Source organism: Lampetra fluviatilis, chromosome 30, assembly GCF_964198595.1.
Source record: "Lampetra fluviatilis chromosome 30, kcLamFluv1.1, whole genome shotgun sequence".
In the NCBI taxonomy this organism is placed as follows: domain Eukaryota; kingdom Metazoa; phylum Chordata; class Hyperoartia; order Petromyzontiformes; family Petromyzontidae; genus Lampetra; species Lampetra fluviatilis.
In genome coordinates this window covers 2,913,291-2,939,539 of record NC_136304.1, presented here as the reverse complement: position 1 = coordinate 2,939,539, position 26,249 = coordinate 2,913,291, and the positions used below count along the sequence as shown (strand labels likewise).

Sequence of the window (26,249 nt, the reverse complement as noted above, 5' to 3'; positions counted from 1 at the left end):
GACTTGTGTTGCCTCCGAAACGTCGTGATTTTATTGTTTTATTTTTATTAATTTTAATTTCATTTTTTTTTCTACCTACGTGACTTTACCGAAAGAACTAAGAGTATGAATCCTTGCAGTCACGAAAGCTTCAAATCTAGAATTAATTGGTGAGTTCCTGTCAAATAGCACCCGCGATTTTACACGACATGGGAGGCCTTCATCCAGCACTGGAATGTCATCGTTCCATCTCCACAGTCACCGTCCTCCATGGGAGTGTATCCCTTCGCCGGCTGTCATTGCATGGCCAGTGCCCTCCATTGGCCGTCATCCCTTCCCGAACTGTGCCCCTGCTAAAGCCCCGCTCGTCTGAACGGTCACCATGATGCCTCTGACGTGTGTTTGTTCCGTGATGCATCTGTTTTCTCATTGTAATTCCCCGCATGTTGCTTCTCCGCGCTTAGTGTATTGAAAAAGGGGGGTTGTAAATAATTATTATTGCATTATGGATATACATATTTTTTATTAAATCAGCTTTATAAATAATTGCTGCAGATGCAATCAATGAGCAGCAGATTAATAAACGACGACGCTTCTAATATAAATAAGCTGGGACACTGCCGGGGTGTAAGGGTCAGCAGCAGCACTGGACTTTCCATCGCCAGTTCGATCTCGTACCACGGCAGCTTGAGAGGGTGCACGCAGGTCGACTTGAGTCTCCCGATCGCAGCGGTAGACGAGTTACAGCCCAGTCGGGCTGGTCGACCGTGGTGCCATGGTACCAGAGGTCGCAACCGGGTACCCGATACCCGTACCCTACCCGATACCCGGGTAGCCGTTTGCGACCCTGGTGCGGCCGGGTACGGGTACGGGTAGGCCGTGAGTCACTGGTGAGTCACCGTTTGTCACTCATTTCGGGTAGGGTACGGGTACGGGTAGGGAACGGGTACCCGTACCCGGCCGGATACGTGTACGGGTACCCATTTGCGACCCTGGTGCGGCCGGGTGTGTTGCAATCGAAACGTCGTAATGTGTTATTTTATTTTGAGTTATTATTTTATTTTTAGACGTGACTTAACCGAAAAGAACCAAAGAATAATTCCTGCAGTCACGAAAGCTCCTAAATTAAGATTGAATCAAAACCCGTTTGCGACCTCTGCATGGTACATGTTGGCGCGCTCTCTCCCGCTTGGTCCAAAGACATCTGGAGGGGCTCTCCAGCACCTCAATTGCAGGGCTGCACCTTCACTTGTCATATAAACAAACACGGGCGCACGTGAGAGTCGGCAGCGAATCATTGTCCGTTGGTGACATGCTTGACGGAAATCGTGATTTAAAACCCACAGCCAAAGTTTTGTTTCGCGGAATTATTCAATTGCCATCTTCAGCGGCATATTCCCGTATACATATTTCAACGTTTTGCGATATAAATTGTATATACATATAAAACCTCATTTTATTTCATGCAGTACCCTTGCATACATAGTGCTAATAATAAAACAACAAGAAATATATGTATCCCCCCCCCCGCCCCCGCCATTTAGCTCGGACACCTTTGAGAGCAGTGTTTTGTTTTGCAGGTGAGATGTAAAGTGGCCCTCGCTGTCGGAGCCACCATTCAGCTCGCTGACCTCTGCCCCCCCCCGTTCCCTGCCTCGGGCGAAACATTGAACAATAGGCAAGCGAGGGGAATCTGCAATGGAGTGAACTCATGGTTTTTGGTAGCAAGCTTAAATAGAACACAGCAGAGGGGCTCGTCCAGCAATAAATGCAGATGCAGAGGGTTTCTTATGTCCTCAAAACGCTCTTGCATTATGTCCGTTGCGGTGGACTGCTACGATTCGTTTGCATTTCGGCCCACGATGAGCATTGCCTCACGGTTTGCTTTGTTTATTGTTTGGGTGGAGTTCTCTCCGTGGGACGCCGTCGATTCAGGGCAGAAAGCTGAGAGTTGGACAATGCGATGCCTACCGCAGACACCAACAGGAGAGAACCTGGCATTTCACGTTGGTGGTGGCCGGTAGAATCTCCGGGGTAATGGGCATGAACTGAATATTGTGATAAATTATATGGCAAAACAATATTTCCGACGAAAAAAATCACGTCAAACCAATAATAATAATGCAGTGTTTTTCTTCTAATAATATAATGCATACATAAAAGGATAAGGGACAATAATTCGCAAATACGAACGTCAATAGTTTACCGAATGTACGATTTAACCCATTTGCAGGTCACTGAGGTGCCTATAGGAGGTAGTGCAGTAAGTAGGTCTTCTGGCCTGAGTGATGATTTTGTCCCACACCAAAAACGTTGCCATCACAGATTGGACAGACGTTGTGATGGAATGTGACTTTTGTCGTAACAAAAAATCGGAGTCATAAAATCCCGCATTGACAGCATGGTGAAGATTCTAGATTTGAAGCTTTCGTGACTGCAAGGATTCATACTCGTAGTTTTTTCGGTAAAGTCACGTAGGTAAAAAATGAAATTAAAATTAATAAAAATAAAATAATAATTTTAAAAAATCACGACGTTTCGGAGGCAACACAAGTCTCCGTCATTAGGTGGGACCGTCACAGCCAGATTTGCTGTATCAAGTGAGGCAGGGATTACAAGATGCAAGTTCTTAAATACAAGTTAAGGGGGAGGAATGGGGGGGAGCTTATCAGAATGTGGTAGCCAATGAATGGAACGTATCGGGAGGGGGGGGCATGGTGAAGTTTACTTTGAATAAAAAAGAGTCTTGAATCTCAATGACGATTTTTGGCATGCTGGTAGTCGAGCTTGGAAAACTGGGGCCAGGAGTTGCGGAGAGGGCGAGTATTCGCTGCAGCGATGATGCTCACTCCTTCGTATGTGTGTAGGACTTCTTTCGCACCGTACGTAGCCAACCGTGATAATTGGAGGTGCGGCGGAAGGACAACAAACTAAACACAAAAATTAGTTCCAAAGAAATTCGTTTTCAATCGAGATTAAAAAGTGCATAGCTCCAGTGGCTTCCTAATATCAGAAGGAAGAACGTTTCAGACGGATACAGAAACGCATCTGAAAGCACGCGATGTAGAGTCCATCTTTGTTCAATGGTTCGCCAAAATCTGCTAATATTGGAGGTATTAATTTTTTAATCGTCAAACGTAGTAATCTATCTACTGCTAGATGAAGGTCTCCTCAACACCTCCACTGACACACGAGCTAAATTCCTCACTCCATCTCCATGGTGGTCGCAGTTGACCACTCCATCACCAACCTTGTCTATCGGCCGTCGTCTCTTCGAGTGATGTGTCCTGCCCAAGCCCACTTACTTTTCTGAACAATCACCATGATGTTGCTGATATGTTTTTTTTTCTCTCCCCCTGTCCGGTGACTATCTTCACCATCTCACATTGACCCGCATGGTGACGTATGCTCAAATATTTCCCCAATGGATGTTGGTCCACGTGTGGATATCAATAAAAGTGCAGCACCTGCATCGTCTTGCTCACGTCACTGCTGGCTGAAGGGTGTCCACTAGGGGGAGCTGCAGAGAGCCCTCCTGTAGAGAGGCGATGTTGGCCTTCTCTTCTACACTGGCCAGATCTCTCGAAAAGGATGCGAGCACCCGCATCTTAGCTCGCAATATGCGACCTACCGATCGACTAACTGTGGTCTACCAATTTACACCGCTGGATGGACATAGACAGAGAGACTCAAGAAACTTGCACATTTGTTGCTGCGCTAGGAGATCGAACCGATGCCCTCTGATTTACAAGACCAGGGCGCCGACCATTACACCACGGCAACATCACTTGCGCAGAAAGCAGCCGAGTTGTTAACTATCTTGCCTGATATACAGGGTCATGGGTTCGATCCCAACCCTCACACCTGTATATTTGGGGTATGCATGTTTCTCTCCCCGTGGTCGCGTGGATTTATTTTCGGGTCCTCTGGTTTTTCCCTCCACATTTAGAAGCACGTATGTAGGATGTTGCTTGCTGTCAATGTTCTCCGTGATAAGCCGCTTCGTTGAGCAATAATTTGTGGCCAGGTCGGTTTCTGAAATACAGCTTTATGTCGCAGTGGGCCTTACGTGCTAAAATAAAAAAAAAATCGTTTAGTTTTAGTTTGTAAACTTACTTACTTAGATGTAAATGTGTGATAGACATTATGCTTGAGAGTGAAAATTATGTTTCTGCAAATCACAAATGACTGCGTAGTAGAATTCCCATTTCCGGAAAATCCACGTCATTTATTTATATAATTGCACCATTAGAATATTAACTTTATATTCCACAAGTGATGTAGCACTGAGTCATTTAAAATGTGCCTTGATTATGCTGAAAGCATAATTTATCTGCAATGTTCAGAAAAATACAAATATACATCACCATCGCAGTACAGCACACAAAACTAACTTTGTACGTTGATGTTCCATAAGACTAAATTGTCTCATGTCAGGGTAATAATAATAATAATAAGTTGATTGATAATAATAGTACATACAATTTACCGGGTGCAAGATGACAAAAGCAGCTTCGAATTACAGGATATTTTAAAGCAATATTTCTCACCAATATTACGCAACGTCCATACGTTATCTGTCACCACTTTGAAAGCCTCGCGAGATTGTGTATCGCATGTACAGGACCAACAATACGTCTAGAAATCATACGATGAAAGGGTTCACGTAATGATAGAAAATCACGTGATTACTTTTCCAGCATACGCACAAATCGCCTTATTTTACCAACCTACATCATACAGGACCTCGCGAAGGGGGCAGCAGACGTGTTATTTCCTGCAGCCAATCATTAAAAACACTTTTAAGCAGCGTAAAGAAAAAGGGGGCAGTCCTGCAATTGCCCGCTCACATCCACTGCTGGTGGAAGGGCCTCCACTAGAGGGAGCTCTAAAGAGCCTCCTTTTTAAGAGGGTGTTTCAGCCTACTTTTTGGAAGATGTGGGAGAATCCAAAGTTGACCCTACAACGCGTGACCACCTGCCGATCCACTATGGTTGAACTGATTGATACTGCTGGATGGAGAAAGGCCGGGGGGGGGGGAGGGGTTGGTGGGGGGGGTGGATTGAAGAACGTTGGCCCACGGTTTCAATTGCCGCGCCTGGACATTGAACCGGTGACCTTTGGATTGCAAGTAGTCCAGTGTGGTGACCGTTATACCCAGGGAACATCGAGTTGCAAAGTTGCAGGATGATAATATTTCTGCCAGCGGCCAGCTGACGCGACACATTTTTTGATGGAAGCCATTGCCCCCCTGGTTATATTTTCAGTCACAAGATAATGATTCAAAGTGACCTCTCAGCAGCAAATCTGTCATTACAAGGCAATGCATCTAGACCTGTTTATCAGATTGATATAGGTCAACATGGGGCTTCTCTGTAAATATTTATTTTATATTACAAATGAGTTCGAGATTTACAAATTTAGGATTTTTTTTAAGGATACGTTTACATATTTTTTTCTGATTTTTTTTTATATTTGCACTTTGTTATAATTTGACAAAAGTAATGTTATCCGAGGCGATTGCGACGCGATTTGCCGGTGAATGGCGGTCACATCATGCGACGTCGTATTTTCATATCAACCATAACCTTATTTTTTTGGGACTATTAAGAATTTCGTATGAAGACCCGATTACCAGATTTCTCGGATTAATACGAAAATCGGGAACACATTCCGTATACACATATACAGCCTGCATAAACAGTGATGTGAAATGGTTATCACGCTTGACTCGCAATCCACAGCTCACCAATTGTATATCTCGTTGCGGCTATTGAAACGTGCTTTCGGATTGTAACACGTGTTGGTTGGCATGAGGTCTGACCTTTGCCCCCATGTGCTGGGAACTGCTTCAGCAGCTTCATTGGGAATAATCAGGATGTTTATTTATTTATACGGGGGGAATCCGATGAGCTATCAAGCTACTTTTCTCCCAGATGACCAGTCCAACAGCTACTGGACATTGACCAGCTTACACTCCCTCCCTCGATTAATTAGCATTCGTCAGTTGTTGTTTATTAAATATCCCAGAGCCTCTGTCCATCCAGCAGTACAAATGGGTGCGGCACAGTTAATGGATCGGCAGATACCACGCGGAGGGCGAAAGCGTGAGCGAGTTTCACTTGCTTCGCAAGATACCCACACTTCACCTGGGAAGGGCCCTTCATGTTGAGTTCATGAATATTATTTCCCGGGCCCACGTGATTAAAGGTTTCGCTCCTGTGGTGCCGTATTTATGACCTTGACATTTTCCCCTCCTGACCGGGAGGTCATTGATCGGCATTCTTCCCTGGGAAGTCAAACGACTCCATTGTGTGTGAATATGGCTACAGATTCCACACAGTGGGCCATATAATGTTGCACTGCCCGAAATTTAAACGTGAAAGTGATGGATGGGTGTGCCGGCAATTAACCAACTCTCATACTAGTGCAATTGAATGGTGATTTTACGTGTATGTATGTATGTTAACATTTTTTTCGCAATTCTGAAGAAATGCGCTTTCAATCCATATTTAAAAATGCATATCTCCAGTGGCTTCCTAATATCAGAAGGAAGAACGTTCCAGACGGTCGCAGAAGCGCATCTGAACGTGCCCGATGCATCCATGACGGCCGCTCCACTACATAAGCCGCATGGAATGAAACGAATGTCCCTGGAGGAGTAAGAGTCAGTTGTGTGAAGTACTCGTCCACACGTGGCTAATGAGACGGATGCATGCGGTGCTCACACGACCGTGAGTTTAAAACCACAGACAAAGCATGCGTGAAAATCACTCATCCTTTGCGCAGAATGCAAAAACCATCAGCATTTCCTCAAGAACTGCACAGCGGCCTTCCCGAATTGAGCAAATGTGACGACTGGCGGGCAGCAGCCACACAGAGACAGACAAATGTACACCGGCATTGTCCAACAACGGCGTTGATATGAATGCCCACCAGGTGCAAACTCGCACCGCTCCCCCTGGGCCTTGCGTAGAGGTACCCCACTAATTATTATTATTATTACACGACAGCACACCGGAAACACGTGAATGCGCGTAAAGCCTAAAACAAGGAGACAGCCATCGCTGGCTGCTGAGAGGCAACTTCATGTGGACCTTCTCCGTGGCCACAGCCGCATGCTGATTTTCAAAGCTTTGTGGCCCATCACGAACCGGCCTTTTGGTGGTCGCGTTATACCGAGTGAGTGAGCATTTCAGTAGTTTATACTTAAGAAAGTAAATACGTTAATACATTTTTAATATGCACCCACGATTCCTAATGTGAAGGACAATATGAAATATAGAAGTCGATCTCCGCCGATTGTGAGTCCCCTGTATAGCGTGTTGTCATCCCGCCGAGGGAGCGTTTGACAAAATGTAAAACATTTCGGCCAGAGTTAAAGTAAGTTTCGTCAGATTTCATTTGACGGAACGTCGTGTACGATCGCTACTGTCCGTCGTTGCCGCGAGGATTCCAAATAATAACTTTCGTTTATTTCGGAGCACGTGATCTCGCTATCTCAGTCGAGCCTTAATGAGATGCGTTTCGAGGCTGGTTGCTTGAGCTCAGCGACAGGGCTCTAAGCAGTAGGTGTACTGTCCCATGCTCAATTGAACAGGAAACCACTTTCAACGCGGGTGAACTTTAATATCCAGATTCTCGTAACATTCTGTTCATGTTGAGGGTAAAGGCAAGTACTTGCCTAACTCGAGGGCGCTCTAGAGAGGTCCCTCTAGAGGGCATTTTGGCGATATTTTCCCACACTCTACCCCACAACACACTACCTGCCAATCAACTGTGGTGCCCCTATTTATACCACTGGGTGGACAGAGGTTGGAGGATTTAAGAAACTTTCATCATTCTTTAAGCCGGAGATCAAACCGGTGACCACTGGATAAAAAAACATTCCAGCATGTTGACCCATTACACCGCGGCAGACGTCTTCATGTGTGCGCACATGTATGGATGCACCCAATTTAATCAAAACGTTAGGTAAGAAAACAAGAAAGCATGCATTTCTTTGGAATCCTTGCAGAGATGCCAGGGATCAACGTTAGCGCATGAGGAGCCGCGGATCAAAAACTCACCAACAACAACAACTTTTCGATTTAAAGCTTTCGTGACTGCAGGGATTCATCTTCTTGGTTCTTTCGGTAAAGTCACGTAGAAGGGACAGCGTCAGACGCTGTCTTCCCGACAGACCTGTTCTTCACCTGAGGACGGCTGCTTGCGTTGTGGCCGAAACGTCGTGAGAATTATTTTATTCTGTTTTATTTTTTTATTTTCTTATTTCCCTTCTACGTGACTTTACCGAAAGAACCAAGAAGAACAACAACAAACCACCGCCGTTCACCACTCAGTGGCGGTGACGTCACCACGACGCTCGTGCCACGCTGGGTGCCACGTGCAGGTGTCGAATGCCCCGTTCCCGGCAGCAGGTCACGAAACAGACCTCAGGTGTCTACGGGGAATCAAAACTGAGCGCGCACTTTCAACAGGCGCTCGTCACGCGTCTACGTATGAACGAAAGCAATTACGGAGCGGCTTGAGATGACTAACGTGTCGATGTCTTCGGGGACTTCTACAAACCAGAAGCACCGAGGCCTCTGCGGACGCGGAGGCTATCTCGTTTGGTTAATTCTTTTTGATTAATATTCAAGTCTTTGCTTTCTACATAACCAACATATTGGCAACATTAATGTATTGAACACCTTTTATCATATTAATATATATGTTTCCCTCGAGCAATAGGCAACCACTGAATGCGTTCGCCGTGAATTGCAGCTCACCTCCGCGTAATGGAATGTGTTATTTGTCTTACCCTTCCATGCACATGTTGAATTTATCTGGCCATGCTATCGGCACACAATTTTTGATGACTTCAATTGTGTTTAAATGTACTCTGAGCCACATTTTCATCAATGCTATGAATAGACTGCTTGGGCAAATGCTGGCACCCATTAAGGACAAGCACAGACCACTGGGGGGGGGGGGGGGTGGGGGGTGCCCAAAACCATGCGTCGCTGCCTTTGCTGATGTGCACGAACCGCACCAACTACTTATTTAAGTGTAAGTCAATCTAGGAGAGCCCCAGACACAGTTTAACACGTCGCAGGCTTTCGCGAGCAATATTATCCATAATAGAGGTTTTTTTTGGATTAGATCGCGTAAATATAAATGGGTCATTAAACCCGCAACCATCCGACACAGCCAATTAGTAATGTTTGTCAAGTAAACAAAACATGCCAATTAGTTACTAGTACAGCACACCGGTGTGTTGGAGAGTAAACCCACAACATTTACAATTCGAGCATGATGTTTCGCTGGTAATAACAACCAGTTTCATCAGGCGACAACAGGAATTGTTCACAAATCCTCATCTTTTGGTCTTAATTAGAGGGTTAAATGTGATGTCCCAGAATCAGTTTGGATCTATGTACATAGCCAAGCGTGCTAATCACAACTGATGTTAACGGGCTGGGATTTGAACTCAGGAAGTTTGGTTCGGAGTGGAGAATGCGATTGACAGTCGGCAGATTAAAGTGGATTTCTGTATTCATATCACATTTTCCTTGCATGAAAATCTGGAGGTTTCTCGTATGTTCTTGTACGATGCCATTGAACATTCGATGATGCATTGATTGGTTCAATCATTAATATAGGTTCGTAAAGCTCACGATACATGCTGTGAACCACATGCATCAGAAAGGTTTTTAAAATTCAATAATGCAATATGATGCACTAATGTTACATTACGGCAAATGGGATGAACAAAATCACACAAACGAGATTAAGCAAAAGAAAAACTATACAAATTAGATGGCAAAAATGAGACACGCCCAATTCTGGAATCAAATTGTGGCCCTTAATCATGACATTGTATTAAATAGATATGGAATACAGGTATCCCTCGATTTACGAAACGGATGCGTTCTTCAAAAAAGCACACGCAAAACGAAATTCCGTAAAATCGGAACGGCTTCATCTTCTTGGTTCTTTCGGTAAAGTCACGTAGAAGGGATGGCTGCTTGCGTTGTGGCCGAAACGTCGTGAGAATTGTTTTATTATGTTTTATTTTTATTATTTTATTACTTCCCTTCTACGTGACTTTACCGAAAGAACCAAGAAGATGAATCCCTGCAGTCACGAAAGCTTTAAATCGAAATCGGAACGGCTTTTCCCATGAATTGAATACTAAAAATGAGGTATGTGTTCCAAACAGCCATTCCAACTCTACTCCTGTCATAAAAATACACCACCTACATCACTTTCCACATTACAAAAATAACAATAAAGAACATCAGTATTCAAACGTTTGCATACTAATTTATTCGAAACGAAAATAATTAACCTTTTCAGGGAACTCACCAAAAGACCTCGCTGCATGTTGGAGTGCCTGGCGAGGCGCTGTGGAGGCGTCGCTGTCGCAGCGACAATGTGACGTTGTCACGGGTGGATGACGACGCAGCCTTCCTGGGTCGCTTCTACTTTGACGGTCTCGTGGCGCGCGACCGCCAGCAGTGAAATTTCGTTCACGAGGGAATTCCGTTCCGTTAAATGGGAAAGCGTCCTTAATTTGTCACTTGCGTTCACGCGGAATTTCGTTACCAAAAATGTTCGTAAAAATCGAGGGATTACCTGTCTTTTACGGTTACTGAATTACAAAGAGCAATTGACGAGGCAGGTAAGATGCAGCAACGACATCGGCTCTTTCATGCGTTGCATCAACCTCCGGAGTGGGAACGTTTAGGATAAAACGTAACATTTTTCGATTTAAAGCTTTCGTGACTGCAGGGATTCATCTTCTTGGTTCTTTCGGTAAAGTCATTCAGACGCTGTCTTTCCGACAGCCCTGATCTTCACCTGAAGACGGCTGCTTGCGTTGTGGCCGAAACGTCGTGAGAATTGTATTTTATTATGTTTTATTTTTATTATTTTATTATTTCCCTTCTACGTGACTTTACCGAAAGAGCCAAGAAGAAAAAAACGTAACATCTCAATACATCTGGACCACCCTGTACAACAGGGCTGCATGTGTAAATAGAGGCTTGCGGAGCCTTATTGCCATGCCGAATACACGGCACAGTCAGTTCAGGCAACGACCTTTGATGTCGATGCATTTATCTCTTGACAGATCTTGTTTGCCATCAAGTTATCCTCATCATCACCATGAACCATGGCCGATCTAGGGTTGGATGAAGTCCTCCCCATGCTACCGCCTCGTCAATTTAAAACAACAAATTGTAAATGTTAAGGGAGCGGTTAAATCAGTGCACGTTCCTTGCTATACCAACGTTTAACTGCGGTTTGAAATGCCTGATAATTCCATAGTTCAGTCCTTTTGAGCGGTTGTTTTGCACACGAAGGAAAACAGAAGTCACTTACAGTTTGAGCAAGGAACCAATGGGAAGCTCACGTCTGCTGGGCTTAATTTGCCCTAATCTAGAAGACTCGATTTTCATATTATGAGAAGTGCCCTTCTAGAGAGAAGGGCACTTCTCGAGAAGGGCACTCATAATATGAAAATTGAGTTAACTTCGTAAAGTCACAGTTTTCTTAATTTGTACACCCGTTACGCATATGCCTAATGTGTTACTCAAACGGTAACACCTACGACGCGGTGGATGAAAACGAAGCTTTCCTTTTCGAAGTGACTGGAATGTTTAATGCACGGTAATTAACATTCGTAAGATGAAGAAGAAAAATAGTACTTCTTGCAAATTCGTAGTCTCTGGGCTAATATCTTTCGCGTGTAAACCCCCGCGTATTTTTCTGCCACGTTGAGAAACCAGTTTATACTGAGACAATTTAATGTTTTAAAATTTCCATTTTTTTTGTTGAGATTAGATTAGACTACACAGTAATTAGGCCTGTTCTGACACTTGCAGAAACATAATTATTGCAATATGACCTTTGAGTATTTATTCTTTATTTTATTTCCTTTATAATATTGTTGCAGCCATGAAGCTTTTGCACGTGAGGCTGTATTTGTTAATCAGCGAAAGGCAATTTTTTTTTATTAATTCTGAGAGTTTTTTTTTGCTACGACCGTTAATAATTTGGTATTGTGTTTTTGAACTTGGAAAAAAAATTCTAATTAGGGGTTAAAGAATGAGGATTCAGCAATATTTTAATGATTAAAAGTCTGAGATCAAGCGTTACAGCTTTGTGCAATTAAAAAATCCCCCTTTCTCTCTGTTTATTCACACACACGCATACGCGTGGAATTGGAGATACGAAAAGAAAACAGTAATACTTTAAAACAACTTAAAATGGCCAAAGACCAAAGAGGAAAATGATAAAATGAAATGTAGAAATGTAATTTGCATATCAAAACACGACAACAATGAATATTTAAATCAAAGTGGACTTCGCATGCATACTATCTCTTTTAATTGAGGGTAACTAATTTAGTTTTAAATGAACATAACAATTCCCGCCCTTTAAAATGTTACGTAAAATCAACACCAGGGACGGATCCCTTCTGCCAGTGGTGACTGGAGATTGCCTGATGGCAATGTAAGTTTAATTCCACAAATCCTTAGTCTCCTCTGCTCCCTGGTTGTGTAATATTTATTTTCTTAGCCGATAAGCTAAACCGAGCACCACAACAGCCATTAAAGCATCTCTATGTGCATGTACGCGTGCACATATTTTTTATTGTACGTACTATTAATGTGTGTTTGCAGGCCTTTGTGTGTGTGTGTGTGAATGCAAGGGCTATCAGCTTGGTGACCTGTATGGAATATCCTGGCCAAGGCCAACATCAGTTATAAGTAATGTCTTAACTGGTCCCGGGCCTCCCTTAAGTCGACTCAGCCTTAAATGAGTACCTACTGAAAGTGTGTAAACTAGAGCACAAAGGAGACAAAGGCGGCCGGGCGTGGTGCTGGCCACCTCGTGTGCCGTTCTGGCATTCATAGGTGCTCGCTAACAGCACTTGCTCCAACCGTCTGCTAAGGCTATGCGGGGGATGGATGGAAGTGCAGGCCGAATTGTCTTGCTCAGGTGACTGCTGGCAGAAGGGCATCCACTAGGGGGAGCTCTAGAGAGCCCCTCTAGAGGCGATTTTGGCCTTCTCTTCCACACTGGCCAGATATCTTGAAAAATGTGGGAGCACCCAAACGCTACCTCGCCGTACGCCCTTTGTGCTGGTCACACCATCCCGTCCTGCGCGATAAACGCCTTTTTAATAGGACCTCGCTGACAGCATTTGCCCCAAAAGTCTGTAAAAGACGACATGAAGCGGGTCGGGGGAGGGGAGGGAATCGTTTCGTTGCATGCATGCGCACGTGCATGCATTCGAATGCACACGTGCTTGCGTAAACACTTCACTGTTAAACCTCGCTCGCAATGGTCCTTGTTTTTCTTTGGGAATGAGGAGGTTGAAGACGCCTCATAGAGCACTGGCATAACGAGCATGGGCCCGGCGGGCAGACGTCGAAATCCATACGGCGATGAATTTTGTCAAGATCCTCTCTCCCCATGCATGTTCAACAGCGGCCTGTGTGATCCCGTGCAGATAGAATGCGCATAATAGCGAGACTCGTGCAAATGTCACGAGAGCTTTTCATTCGGCGAAGGCGTCGCGTGGAGAAACATTTTCAGTTTTTGTTACCATTCATCTAATGATTTTTTTCCATTCATCTAGTGAATTTGTTACCATGCATACAATTAAATTGTTACCATTCATATAATTAATTTGTTACCATTCATCTAATTCATCTAATGAACGGTAACCAAAAAACGTGGATATTTTTCTTGGAAAACTAATTTTTTTTATATATAACCGACCAATGCCCACCATTTAATATAGCAAAAATATCCATATTTATTGCAGCATGACTTTCACATACACTCTCTCTCTCTTATGCGAATGAGACACAATGGGCTATATTTGCATCGCGAGCGCAGTAAAATATTTTCCTATGTGTGTGCGTGTGACATCTGCCTCACCCAGAAATGAATGAGAAATATGGTGAACAAATACAACAAAATCTAACGCTTAGATCTAAGGACCTAAATGGAATTGCTGTCAATTAATTAATTAATTGCTTCATTATCCGATATAATGTTTATATGCTGCGGATTTCTTTATTATTATAACAATTATTACCATGATTATTACAGCATTTTACATCCCACATTTTTCTTTCTTGCGTGGGTCTGTTCACAGTAGTAATCACGTGATCTTCATTGCCTCATTATCCAAATATAAATTCGAATGCAGCCGACTTGCTAATTTGGCATTGGCGACGAACACGCCGAGACAACATAATCAGGACGAGCAAATAGGAACGCCCCCCCCCCCTCCCCCACTAGATTGCAAATGAACAAACTGAGTTAAATTAGAGCAAAGGGCTAATTTATCCCAGTACTGCACTGGACGCGCCACCGTAATGAAATGAAGTGGATTTCAGGAGCTATAGACACAAGCTTTTAAAATAATACGGGGAATGCCGCAGCAGTGCAATAGTTAGCGCATTGAACTTGCAACCCAGAGGTCAACGAGCATGATTTGATCTTCTGGAACGGCGGTTGAAATAACGTGCAAGTTTATTAAATCGCCCCCCCCCCACCCAGTGCCCATCCATTAGTATAAATGATGAAATCACAGTAGGTCGCGTGTGGTGGAGTAAAGTGTGGATACTCGCACCTCTGTTAAGATCTTTAGTCAGCGTGGAAGAGGAGGCCAAAGGCCCCTCTAGAGGGGCTGTCTAGAGCTCCCTCTAGCAGAGGTTCTTCTGCCAGCGGTGGAGTGAGCAAAAGCACCTCCGATAAGCACGGTTGCCGACGTACGGTGCGAAAGAAGTTCACCATGCTTACATACTTGGCAGGGCTGCCCTTTACAAATAAGTACACATTGCCCACGTGATTGTATGTATGCTGAACTTCTTTCGCACCGTACGTAGCTAACCATGCTAATCAGAGGAGACTCCTTGTATTTCAGTGCTGTGTAAACACGAACAGTATTGTAATTACATCATAATATTTGCATGTGCCATGGTTTGCAACGTGACAGTTTTCACTCGAAGGAATTGTTCTTACCTTAGCAAACATCCCAGAGTGGGCATTCGGGTAATTAAAGGATTGTCGTGAGAAACGTGGTTGCTTTCTCGACGAGCCCGCGTGCTGTGGAAGGGAAACAAATGGCGGTTTGCATCCTTCGCCCCCCAAAAAAAATCAGAGAAATGCATCGTGCAACGTGTGAAGCGTGGAGGGTCGTGCCGAGCCAAACCGTTTTTCAAAGACCTACACCTGCACTCCGCATCATTACGAGCGGGAACCCGGAGGGGGGGGGGGGAAGAGGGGCAAATGTCCTCGCACGAATATTTTATGAAGCAGTTGGGTCTCAAAAACTGAAATCTGCAAATATTAACACTGCTCACATATGAGTAAACATTGGCAAGGGATGTGCGATTTGTAGAAGCAATCAGACGTGTGAAAGAAGAAGACTGCTAAATGGAGGCTGCGGTGTTGATGTTGACGTTGCACACCCCAAAATGTTATTTCCAATTAGAAATAAGAATGGTCCCTTTGTTTACACACACGGCCCACTCCCTTTTGAATAGCATGATGAAGATGGTGACAAATGCGGGCAGTGAATTATCAAGCCAGCGCTGAAGGTATACATGATGTTCAACTGTCATCTATTATTAAAGAATTATAATTATATCCCAGTTTGTGTCGCGCTCGCTTGGTCGTATGAAGATGTTTTTTTTTTATCGCCCGAACCTGATCCCTCTAAACCTTTGCATGTCCTCCGCGGCACTGGCAACGCACATCGTAGCGAGATGTAAAGGTGTCCTGGGTGTTTGCAAACATATCGGCTGCGATTGGATCTAACGCTTCTGCTACGTGCCGTGGAAGATCACTCGAGCTTTTTGTGAAAACAAAAAAATCCCCCCGACATGAGGGATGTTTAACCGACGTTTCAACCGTGTATATTAAACTGGCAATAATATTCTTATTTTTTTTATAATCTACGCCGATACCTTAACCTTACAACAATGAAACATTTTCAAAAATGCCCCCCCACCACCACCACCCCATCTCTGCTTACCAAGCGGTAGGAATAGGTACATGGGAATACCACATTTTTCGATTTAAAGCTTTCGTGACTGCAGGGATTCATCTTCTTGGTTATTTCGGTAAAGTCACGTAGAATGGAAATAATAAAATAATAAAAATAAAACATAATAAAATAATTCTCACGACGTTACGGCCACAACGCAAGCAGCCGTCCTCAGGCGAAGACCAGGTCTGTCGATAAGACAGAGTCTGAATGACAACCCCAGGCTTGGAGCGTCTATTTAAGCTAGGATGGAGGAGGAAGAGCGCCTTGACAAAATAATTTGCATATCAAGAGGAATTTTTGCATATTTATGGAAAATGCAGATATGCGATTAGTACTACTTGTGAAATGCGTAGGAGGTTTGGCAGGGGGTTTAAAGTCATGTTTTGCCCGTGTATTATGCAGGGGAATACCAGAGTTAGCCGATGGTGGGATACAGAGCAGCTGCTGCCCAGCATGGACGGAGTGGTAGCCACTCGATGGGTTGTCAAGAGTGTCCTCGAGTGGAGGCCCTCTTGCCAGCAGTGGCGTGAGCAATTCGTCCAGGGCTTCACCCTTGCGGGAGCCCTGAATGCATGTGCCACTGCAACCACCTATGCATTAAAAAATATATATATTTGTGGTTCGGTTTTGCAAGGTGAAAAGGATATTAAAAATGCAATCCAAAGTGAGGAGAGTGACAACCAGATATAACCTGTGTGGATTCCAATAGCCGCTCTCTGCTGTTCAATTACTTCAAATAGAGACACGGCGCCACCTCAACGGGTTCTTACCTTGCTGCAATGGTTACCGACAGGTCAGAACACAAACTTGAAGATGTGGGGGGGGGGGAGCGGGGGGGGTCTTGGTGCTTACTCTGCACAAATCTGGAGGAGTCTGAATCAATGGGTACCCGTTTGTCTTCGATTCAAAAGCCGAATGGCTCACAGGGCTATACCAAATAAATGAAACTGAAACTGTTGATCTGTTTTGTAAAAAAAATAAAAAGATCATACGTGCCACAGGACACCATCCACTGACCCTATCCAAATGCGATTGCTTGTGTGAACATTCATGAATGCAAAAAGGTAGGTTGTGATGTGTGTGCGCTTGCACTCTGGTAATGCGTTTGGCAAAAAGGCATTCCACCAGTGGCCAGTGGATGATTGCGTGCAGCAGTGATTAAGATTTTAATCAGGAAACTTCATAGTGCTTTAATTAATCTTGATCCGTAGGGGGTCACAGACACTCTGACACCCAGTGCCCGTTATCACTACCTCTAAATGGCAATGAATCATTTTCGGCCAGACTATTTTCCTTAAAAATGCAAGTAGATAAAATATGTATAGTAATAGCTGAAAAATGAGCTTAAGTTATCAGGACTTGGCTGACATTTTGCATAATTGCTTTCACCTTTTACGGACTTGCCAGAAAGAAATAGAAGTATGGTTCGTGACAATTTTCATTATAGTTAGACTTCTAAGATAATAAAATAATATCCTTCACCTCGAAAGTAGTCAGTAGTTTCAGGGTTGATTGTATGTACGTTAAACTCCTTTCGCACCGTACGTAGCCAAGCATGCTGATCGTAGGTGTGGGGAAAGGACAACAAACTAAACACAAAAATCACTTGTCAAGAAATACGTGTTCAATCTGGATTGCCACACTACATACAATAGCTAGGCGTTACCCGATATAGCAAAATCACGATACCTGTTGTACTATAAGGGCCAAAGTTATACATATTATAATGACAGGATTGTAATGAGTGAACTGCAGCTGAATAATTTTCAAGCAATCAATATTCAACTGTAAAAAAGCACAAAGGATGATATAAATAATGTTACATACAATGTAAACGTTAATGAAAACTGATATCACAAATCATCTTTACATTGCGTTTAGCAAAATATTATATTTTCGATTTAAAGCTTTCGTGACTGCAGGGATTCATCTTCTTGGTTCTTTCGGTAAAGTCACGTAGAAGGGAAATAATAAAATAAAATAAATAAAACATAATAAAATACAATTCTCACGACGTTTCGGCCACAACTCAAGCAGCCGTCCTCAGGTGAAGAACATACAGCGTCTGGATGTTGTCTTTCCGACAGACCTGATCTTCACTTGAGGACGGCTGCTTGCGTTGTGGCCGAAACGTCGTGAGAATTTTATCTTATTATGTTTTATTTTTATTATTTTATTATTTCCCTTCTACGTGACTTTACCGAAAGAACCAAGAAGATGAAACCCTCCTAATAACAGCACAACGACTAACTATTTAAATATAGTGTCGGACACATTGAAATTCAATATGTTAATTTCTGAAACAAGTAAACCAATTGTTACAAACTATTTAATTGAGACAGAAATATGCATGATAATTGTTTTTTTACCCTTCTATCTGGCAACAAAACTGACACCTTTTTTACAAGGAGTCATGCTTGCATAGACCACAATACCTGTAGTCATAATGCAAACAAAATACATAACTCTGATAATGTGCACTGTCCTTGAAGTTGATTGGTCCACACCCGAGACAGCTTTCCTTAGAGCCTAGTCTCACATGGTGTTGGACCAGATGATGCCAAAAGGCGCACAACTCAAAGACAATGCACCATCAGAGTGCACCATCAGAAATATGCAAGTCATTTGTAACAAAAGGTGTATTTAAAGTAGGGAAATGCTTCCGAATGGTCAGCATACATTTATTTTCCATAACATTCCTCCACTAATAAACCTTCATACTCTTTGGTTCTTTCGGTAAAGTCACGTAGGTAGAAAAATAATAGATCACGACGTTTCGATCGCAAACAAAGCAATCGTCATCAGGTGGGACAACCACAGCAAGAAAAACTGCTGAAGTAGGCGAGTATGGATTCCTGTAGTCACGAAATCTTCAAATTAATAAACCTTCATTTACATTTCTTTTCTGTCATGAATTAGAGTTCCATCTCTCTCCCCAAGGGCTATCATTTGTGAATGGCCAATCATTATTTGTGAATGGCCAATAATCAGCCTCATTTTTGCTGCCTTCATCTTCAATGTGCTTGCTGTGACGTCTTCACTCACTCTTGTGTTGTGTTCTCCGATTTTTTTTCTCATAATTTTTCTCATCATTTTACAGTTGTTCGTGCGTTCATTCATTTGCTGAGCATCTCCATCAAGTGTATGTCTTTGCTCGTCCTAATCCTGTCCTTTGTGATTGCAGACAACTTGTTATTCACTAACCATATAACTCGAGATCGTCCCAAATATACATTTGAAGGCGGTGTGTATTTGCCATTCACCAACTCTCAGACAAAACAATCCAATGGCTAAATCACTTTGAACTTAATCTCTAATAGTTTCTCTATCATCATCATCACCACCACCAACATTCTCTGTTCGCTTATTAATAATTAACAAAAATACCGTAAGGTGATGTTGCAGTACAAAGTAAATCTTAGGTCTGTGCAAGCACACAGAGAGGCAGCATTTCAATTCTGACTTTGCCATAATAATTTAAATTTGTCCCTCCAAAGTTTGTTTGCCGTCATCGCGTAAAGGTCCCTGCCCTTACCCTGCCTTTGCCATTCCTCCGCTGACCGCCTGACAACAACACAGGCTGGAAATGTCACTTGTAGCGCCGCGTTGAGTCTGCTACAAAAAATAAGATGACAGCGGATCGAGACTCACAGGCCCACGCTGAGCGTTTAAATGTTCCCGAGTCTCTGGGGCTTCGTGGAAAAAGTTACACTCCCCAGGAGCTAATTAAGCACTGGGAGAGAAATGCTGCTGGAATGAAATAAACAATGATTGCTTTTATGCCTCACATATCAGCGCACTGGTGTCACCGCTTGGCTTGCCAGATTAAACTCCATGGCAGCTAATTAACAGTAGGTCTTGGCTCATTTCCCCAGGCTGTTGTCTCGGCTGCCAGGCTTCGGTAGTCTGCCCGTTTACATTGGGAAAGGATAAGGACCAATTATTTATTGCAAACAGACACAATGCAATGCATGGCAGGTCTGGGTGACATCGCCACCAGGCGAGCAAGCAAACCCTTGCACAGCGTGCAATGGCAGGCCATCATTAAACGGTATTGATTGTTTTTTTGCCCCAACTTAAGACGTGATGAATCGCCACACATAATGGATTGCTGGGAGCTAATGCCACGCACTAAATGTTCCATACGTACAAGCGGAGACGGAGAGCAAGTGCAGCAACACCGAGCTAAGCACGTGAGCCGTGCTGATACAGTAGATTGATTGCAGTTCGCTATTTATGACCTGCATATCACTTTAATGCCACTCCGCTTGGCTTTTAAGCAAAATAAGCTCAGTGAGAGAACTGATTTCTATTAAGGGGGGGTAGGGGGCTGAAACACACGTAGTGTTTCAAAGGAGTCCACAGTCACTCACGCACATACACGTACATGCGTACATGCATATATACGTGTGTGTGTGTGTACATAATGCGGAATGCACTCTGGAGCGCGGGGATAATTGAAGGGAGCGCAAGAAAGCCACTGGGTGTGGTGAGATCCTGGATGCAATGTTGGAACGGCCATCCACACTCTCAACCTCGGCTATAATAGAAAGAGGAATCGAGCAGAGCTTGTTTGAGAAGTCCCTTTTTATGTATTTGAGAAATTTTAATTTGGCTTTCCATGACCTTTAGACATTGTTTGAAATGGCAAAAAATTATTACAAGTGCTTAGACAGCCACACAAAATTAATGGAACTCGTGGACACACTTTCCCACATGCGTCATTAACTCTGTGCGTTTGGGGTTTTGCTATCGTGACATTTGTTGTTATATTTACGGCCAATGTATTATTTTGCGGATGGGTGAATAGCTTTGTCTATAATATGTCTCAACTCAGTGGTATCTTGTTTTACAATTTTGAAACACTATTCTATGACTATATGAGGGCGAAAAAAAAAGTCTTCATTACGTATAATAAAAAAAAGCATTTTGTAAATGGAAATATTTTAAACGTAAATTGAATCACATGTTTATTTGGCACACGCAAAATCCCGTTCATTCAGCTACCCGTCTATTTCGCAACGGAGATAACGGCGGCACATGAGAAGAAGAGCAACCATCAAAGCAATCTGTACGGAGGAAACAAGGCAACATTGGAGCAGAGCGCATCGGAGGAATAGTCTGTCAAAGAGCAAAACATCAACAATTTTAACAAATAAACAACGGGCACGTTGCACAAAACACAATTAACGTTTGGAGAGAAAGGTGAACAAGAGGTGAAGCCAACCCAGTGGAGCAAAACAACAACAACAACCACCACCATTACGGGAACGCGAGGTATATACAGCACGCGGCTTGGGTACAGCAGCCACAACGGTGAGTATCCTGAGCTCGGAGTGATTGGAGATGGTGAAGGGAGGGGAGGGGAAGGGAGGGTGGGAGGAGAGGAGCCTAAGCAGGAAGCAAGGGCATTTTCGTAACATGGGGCAACAGCAGTAGCATGGAAGGACCTATTAGAGGGTTTTTTTTTAGTTAGATTGCGTAAATATAAATGTGTCGTGAAACCCGCCACCACCCGACAAGGAAAATGTGTAAGGTTTACTCTCCAACACTCCAATAAACCACGAAACATTTGATTCCCCAACATACAAATTGGAATATTTTGTTGACTTGACAAAACCTCACTAAGTGGCTGTGTCAGGTGGTGGCGGGTTTAACGACACATTTATATTTACATGCTCCAACCCCCCCCCCTAAAAAAAACAATAACCTCTATTACGCAAAGGACCTAGTTTTAATAGCTAGTACTTTTTGTAAGAACGGCGAAGGATTTCTACCATTGGTGCGTAGAATTTGCGGAGTTCAGACTCGTGTTTGAAAGATTTGTTTCAAGTGACTTTTTTTAGGATGAAGAAATTGACCAAGGAGTATTCGAACCTGCATCGTTTGAACTCGGAGGCTGCCTCGCCAACAGTTACACGACCGAGCTTCTGTGCAAGCAAACGAGCAGGTCGACAACATTGCCGCGTCTAAAATATGAATGCGTCGCTAACATCCATACATAAGAAAATATGGCAATATATCACATTATGTACCGTGGTATTGTGAAGTAGATGCTCTGTGGAGTTACTAAATCTTTCAAAAATACTGTACGTACAATTTATATTGCCCATAATAAAAAAGAAAATAACACGGCTACGTTTGAGAGGGCACGATCGCTTAACGGTCAACAACGTATGCGTAAAAAGTGTGCAGTATTTTGTGAAAGGGTGGACAATATTTTATTTGTTGATAATTTAACCTCTGCCTGCGTCTGTTCGTCATGCCGTTGGCACGTTCCCTGTCAGTTCGCTCGGGGATAATGAGGGCATTAGCTGAGACAAAGTGCTTCCATCCTCTAGAGATCCACTACTTCCAGCCACCAGGCAACCCGATCCCAGATGCTTGTCACCTCGCCCGGCTTAAACCATTCCTTTTCCCCCATTGCAAAAATAAAAAATTGCTCTTTATAGCGCTGACATTTTTTGGGCGAGGATGTTGTGCGTTGCACGTGTAAGAAAATGGGCAGGCACTATTTTTGAAAAAATGCGTATCTTCTTTTAGCATGTCTGTGTGAAGAGAGACTTATGAACAATTGTTCATGATATTGTTGGAGTGGTGGCTCAGTGGTAAACATCGGTTGGTTGTTTTTGTGTAAAGTTATGTTGCTGTGAGGGACTTACTCCAAATAAAATCGGCCATGTCGATCAAGATGTTGCCCAAATTCTTGGTTCTTTCGGTAAAGTCACGTAGAAGGGAAATAATAAAATAATAAAAATTTTACTATAAAGTTCTCACGACGTTTCGATTGCAATACAAGCAATCATGATGATTTTATTGTTTTATTTGTATTATTTTATTATCTCCCTTCTACGTGACTTTACCGAAAGAACCAAGAATATGAATCCCTGCAGTCACGAAAGCTTTAAATCGAAATGTTGCCCAAAGCTTGGTGGTAATTAAAAACAAAACTAAATGGGTAATCCTATTAATGCGATGATGTCACCTTTGTTTAATATTCATTCCCTTAATTGGCCTCAAGTGTAAAATGATCATGGAATCAGTGTGAAACGTTAATCATTGATTCTCACACTGGATGCACCTTGAGTATGGAAATCAATTTTTAAAGATGAATCAATGGATGAGTACACACCTAGTCGTATATTGCTCAGTAGCTAAAAATATTTTGTCAAATTATATTGAAAAATATTTGTATTTATACATTGTGCCAACACCACATTGGGCATATAGTGCCATTAATTAGTGTTCAAAGCCCCAAATATAAGCTATATTTGGCACTTGTAATTAGTGTCTCATTACCATATTTTGTAAATCGAATACCTTTTAAAGTAACTTGCAAAAGTGCATTTCTTTTGAATGCCCATTAAATATTTATATATAATACGTGGTTGCTATGCACGGCAGTAATTAGATAAATGCATTAAGCAATTTGAAAAATAAAATAGGACTGCAGGTGTGACGCCAATAGCAGATCGACAGCTGCTGCTCTGAGATGGACTTTAATGATAGCATGCACACTCGTGTTCCGAATAATCACGCCTTTCATGAGCCACCAATTCGTCGTCTTTTCTGACTGGTGAAATGGAACGATAGTGATCATCACGAATGCACTTGCACAAGAAAGGCTACCTATGAAGGTGAGAGTGAATATGCAGCTCCCAGTCATTTGAAGGACGTTAGAAATGCACTATTCTGTAACTTTGAGGCAGTGTGGCTCGCATTCTATAATGGCTGCTATATGAAGGCATTGGAAGGCACAACATACAAATAATAATGATGAGAATGTGAGTAATGCCTTTTATTTACCGAGTAAGGCCTCATTGTGGCTGGAGACATTTGGAATATTTAACCAATGCCATTCATGGCTGAGTAGCCTACGAAAGGAAACTAGAATACCCGAAGCAAACTTAGGTGGATTATTACACGACTGATTCAACACATTGGTGAACTGCAAAGTCCTGGTCATATTACAGGCTGACAACCTGCATCACTCGCTCATGATGACCAGTCTCCCATTCAAGTACCAGCCAGGCTCGTCACCTGCTTGGCCTCTGAGATCTGACGATAATTGGATGCATTCAGGCTGATCTGGTCGTAGGATTTGGCTGCAGGCAATATCAGCAAGCACCTGCATGTACCACGGTGGCAACAAAGTAAAAAGGAATATCTATCACGTGTAAACCTTTTAAATTTCATCCTAACCGCAGGAGTGTTGCCAAACTTGCGGCACGTTCTTTTTTTATTTAAATGTCCACTGCGGAAATCCACTGCAGTATCGCAGCAACGCAGACCAAGTCTTACGGCTCAAAGTAACCTCTCGGGCATCGTCAATGCCGCTAATTATTGGAAGGTGGTGCGCTGAATCACATTGCTGCTTCATGCAAAAAAATGGGTCATCGCATATGCATGAAGCAATATCCGATCTTCGTTTACTGGGCCGGGCAACAGGACTCAACGCACTTGCCCATTGTTATAGATTTTACGATTGTGCAAATAATAACTGCCTGACGGATTGAAGTGTGCGTATGAAGCAAAGATATTTTTACTATTCATCATCACCATCAGCCATGACCAATCCACTGGTGGATGAGGGCCTCCCCAGGCTCTCGTCATCTCTTACTGTTGAGCAATGGGATAATCCACCCAGCAACAGCACACGAGCTGATTCCATTCCTCCATCTATAAACTAACCTATTAAACTTTTTTGTTATTTCACGAAGGTAAGGTCCACTGAGCTACATAATTATTTTTCAAAAGCGACCCGGCCACAAATGATAGCTCAACGGAGCGGTTTTATCATGTGGAAATTCATAGCAGCCAAATACTATAAACGGACGATAATTCTAAATACGTAGGGAAAAGCGGAGGACCCGGAGTAAAATCCATGCGACTACAGGAAAAACATGCAAATTCCAAATATACAGCAGGCGTCAGGGTCGAGATCGAACTCCACGACCTCCTGGAAATCAGACGAGGTAGTTACCATCCCACCACTGTGGTTCCCACCTCTTGGATAGATGCCCTCTCGGACACGTACCATTTCTTGGTCGCTACTCTGTCATTATTCTTGATCTTCGGTCATCATCCCTTCTTACCCTTTCAGTTTCGTGCCCAAGCTCACTTCCTATATTTCCATTTCCATTGCAGGTATCATCAGCATAAGAATCGATTTTGATTGGATACTCGCGCGCCTAATAATTTGTTGCTGCACAGCCAACGTTGCCTCAAATACATTGAATGTCTAAATTTGTACCTGTCAATAACACGCAGATGTGTATAATTCCGCTGCATTGTGTCAAAATCACAAATTAATATGCTCACATTTTTTGAGAGGCATTTTATTCCATCGTTTAACAACAAAAAGGAATCAATTTATGTGAAGAAAAAAAAACTGCCGCAGAATCAAGTCCACCCACAATTGCATTGAGATGTCAAGCGGGTATTTTTAGCCACGTCGTGATTGCATAAGACACTAAAGGTTGTGACGGGACTGTGGCAGAAGAGTGTTGCTGCTCGCCTTACACGGTATCTCTCTCGGGGTCGGCGGTTCACGCTATCTCGAACCGTGAGCCACCGACCCCGAGAGAGATACAGTGTTGGCGAGCAGCAACACTCATCGGACTTGAGAGGGGAGGGGTGGGACAAAAAAAACATCTTGGGCTTCATTTCCGCACCGGGGATTCGGCAGTAGCGACCAGGTGCTGTACCTGCGCGGTGATTTTCCGTGGCGCGCCCCAGGGTCCCCTGTCGCACGCACGATACGACGCTCACATCGCCACCTCCGCTGTTGTTGGTGGTGGTGGCTGGCGAAGAAGAGAGGAGGTGGGGGGGGTGGCCGACGGACGGACGGACGCTCGCCGGCTGACAAACGGTGGCGCGTGCCCCGCGATTGAGCGGGGCATTTTTTTTTGTGAAATCGGCGAACGCCCCTGCCTCCGCCGTTATATAATGAGGGCGAGCGCCTCATTCGAAACGGTTGTGTCAGAATATCAACAGCCTCTCACGTTTGGGGAAAATGGAGCTTGGCTAAAGAGAGAGAGAGAGAGCGGATGAGCGATGTGATGATGGAGAGCCAGTGAGAAGTCTACCAAATGCCTCATTAATTAGTTTAAGTGCTCGAGCCTTTGTTGTTTCCTTCCAAACGCATGCACGGATTGAAACCGTTTCTTTTGTCTAACATTCTTATGTGAGTGTATCGTACACCATGCTC

The 26,249-nt window shown here is 43.4% G+C and overlaps 1 long non-coding RNA gene across 3 annotated transcripts in view; it reads right to left on the bottom strand.

Annotated features, from left to right (window-relative positions):
* Positions 1 to 25,893, bottom strand: part of LOC144943297 (uncharacterized) — an 82,482-nt gene extending 56,589 nt beyond the window's left edge. For 2 of the 3 annotated variants that reach the window (XR_013639479.1, XR_013639481.1), the window contains exon 1: positions 25,747 to 25,893. This is a non-coding gene — a long non-coding RNA (uncharacterized LOC144943297). Of the gene's footprint in view, positions 1 to 10,329; positions 10,379 to 25,746 lie in introns of those variants that run through there. The other variant, XR_013639480.1, reaches the window with a different exon arrangement.
* Between the last annotated feature and the right edge of the window lie 356 nt (positions 25,894 to 26,249).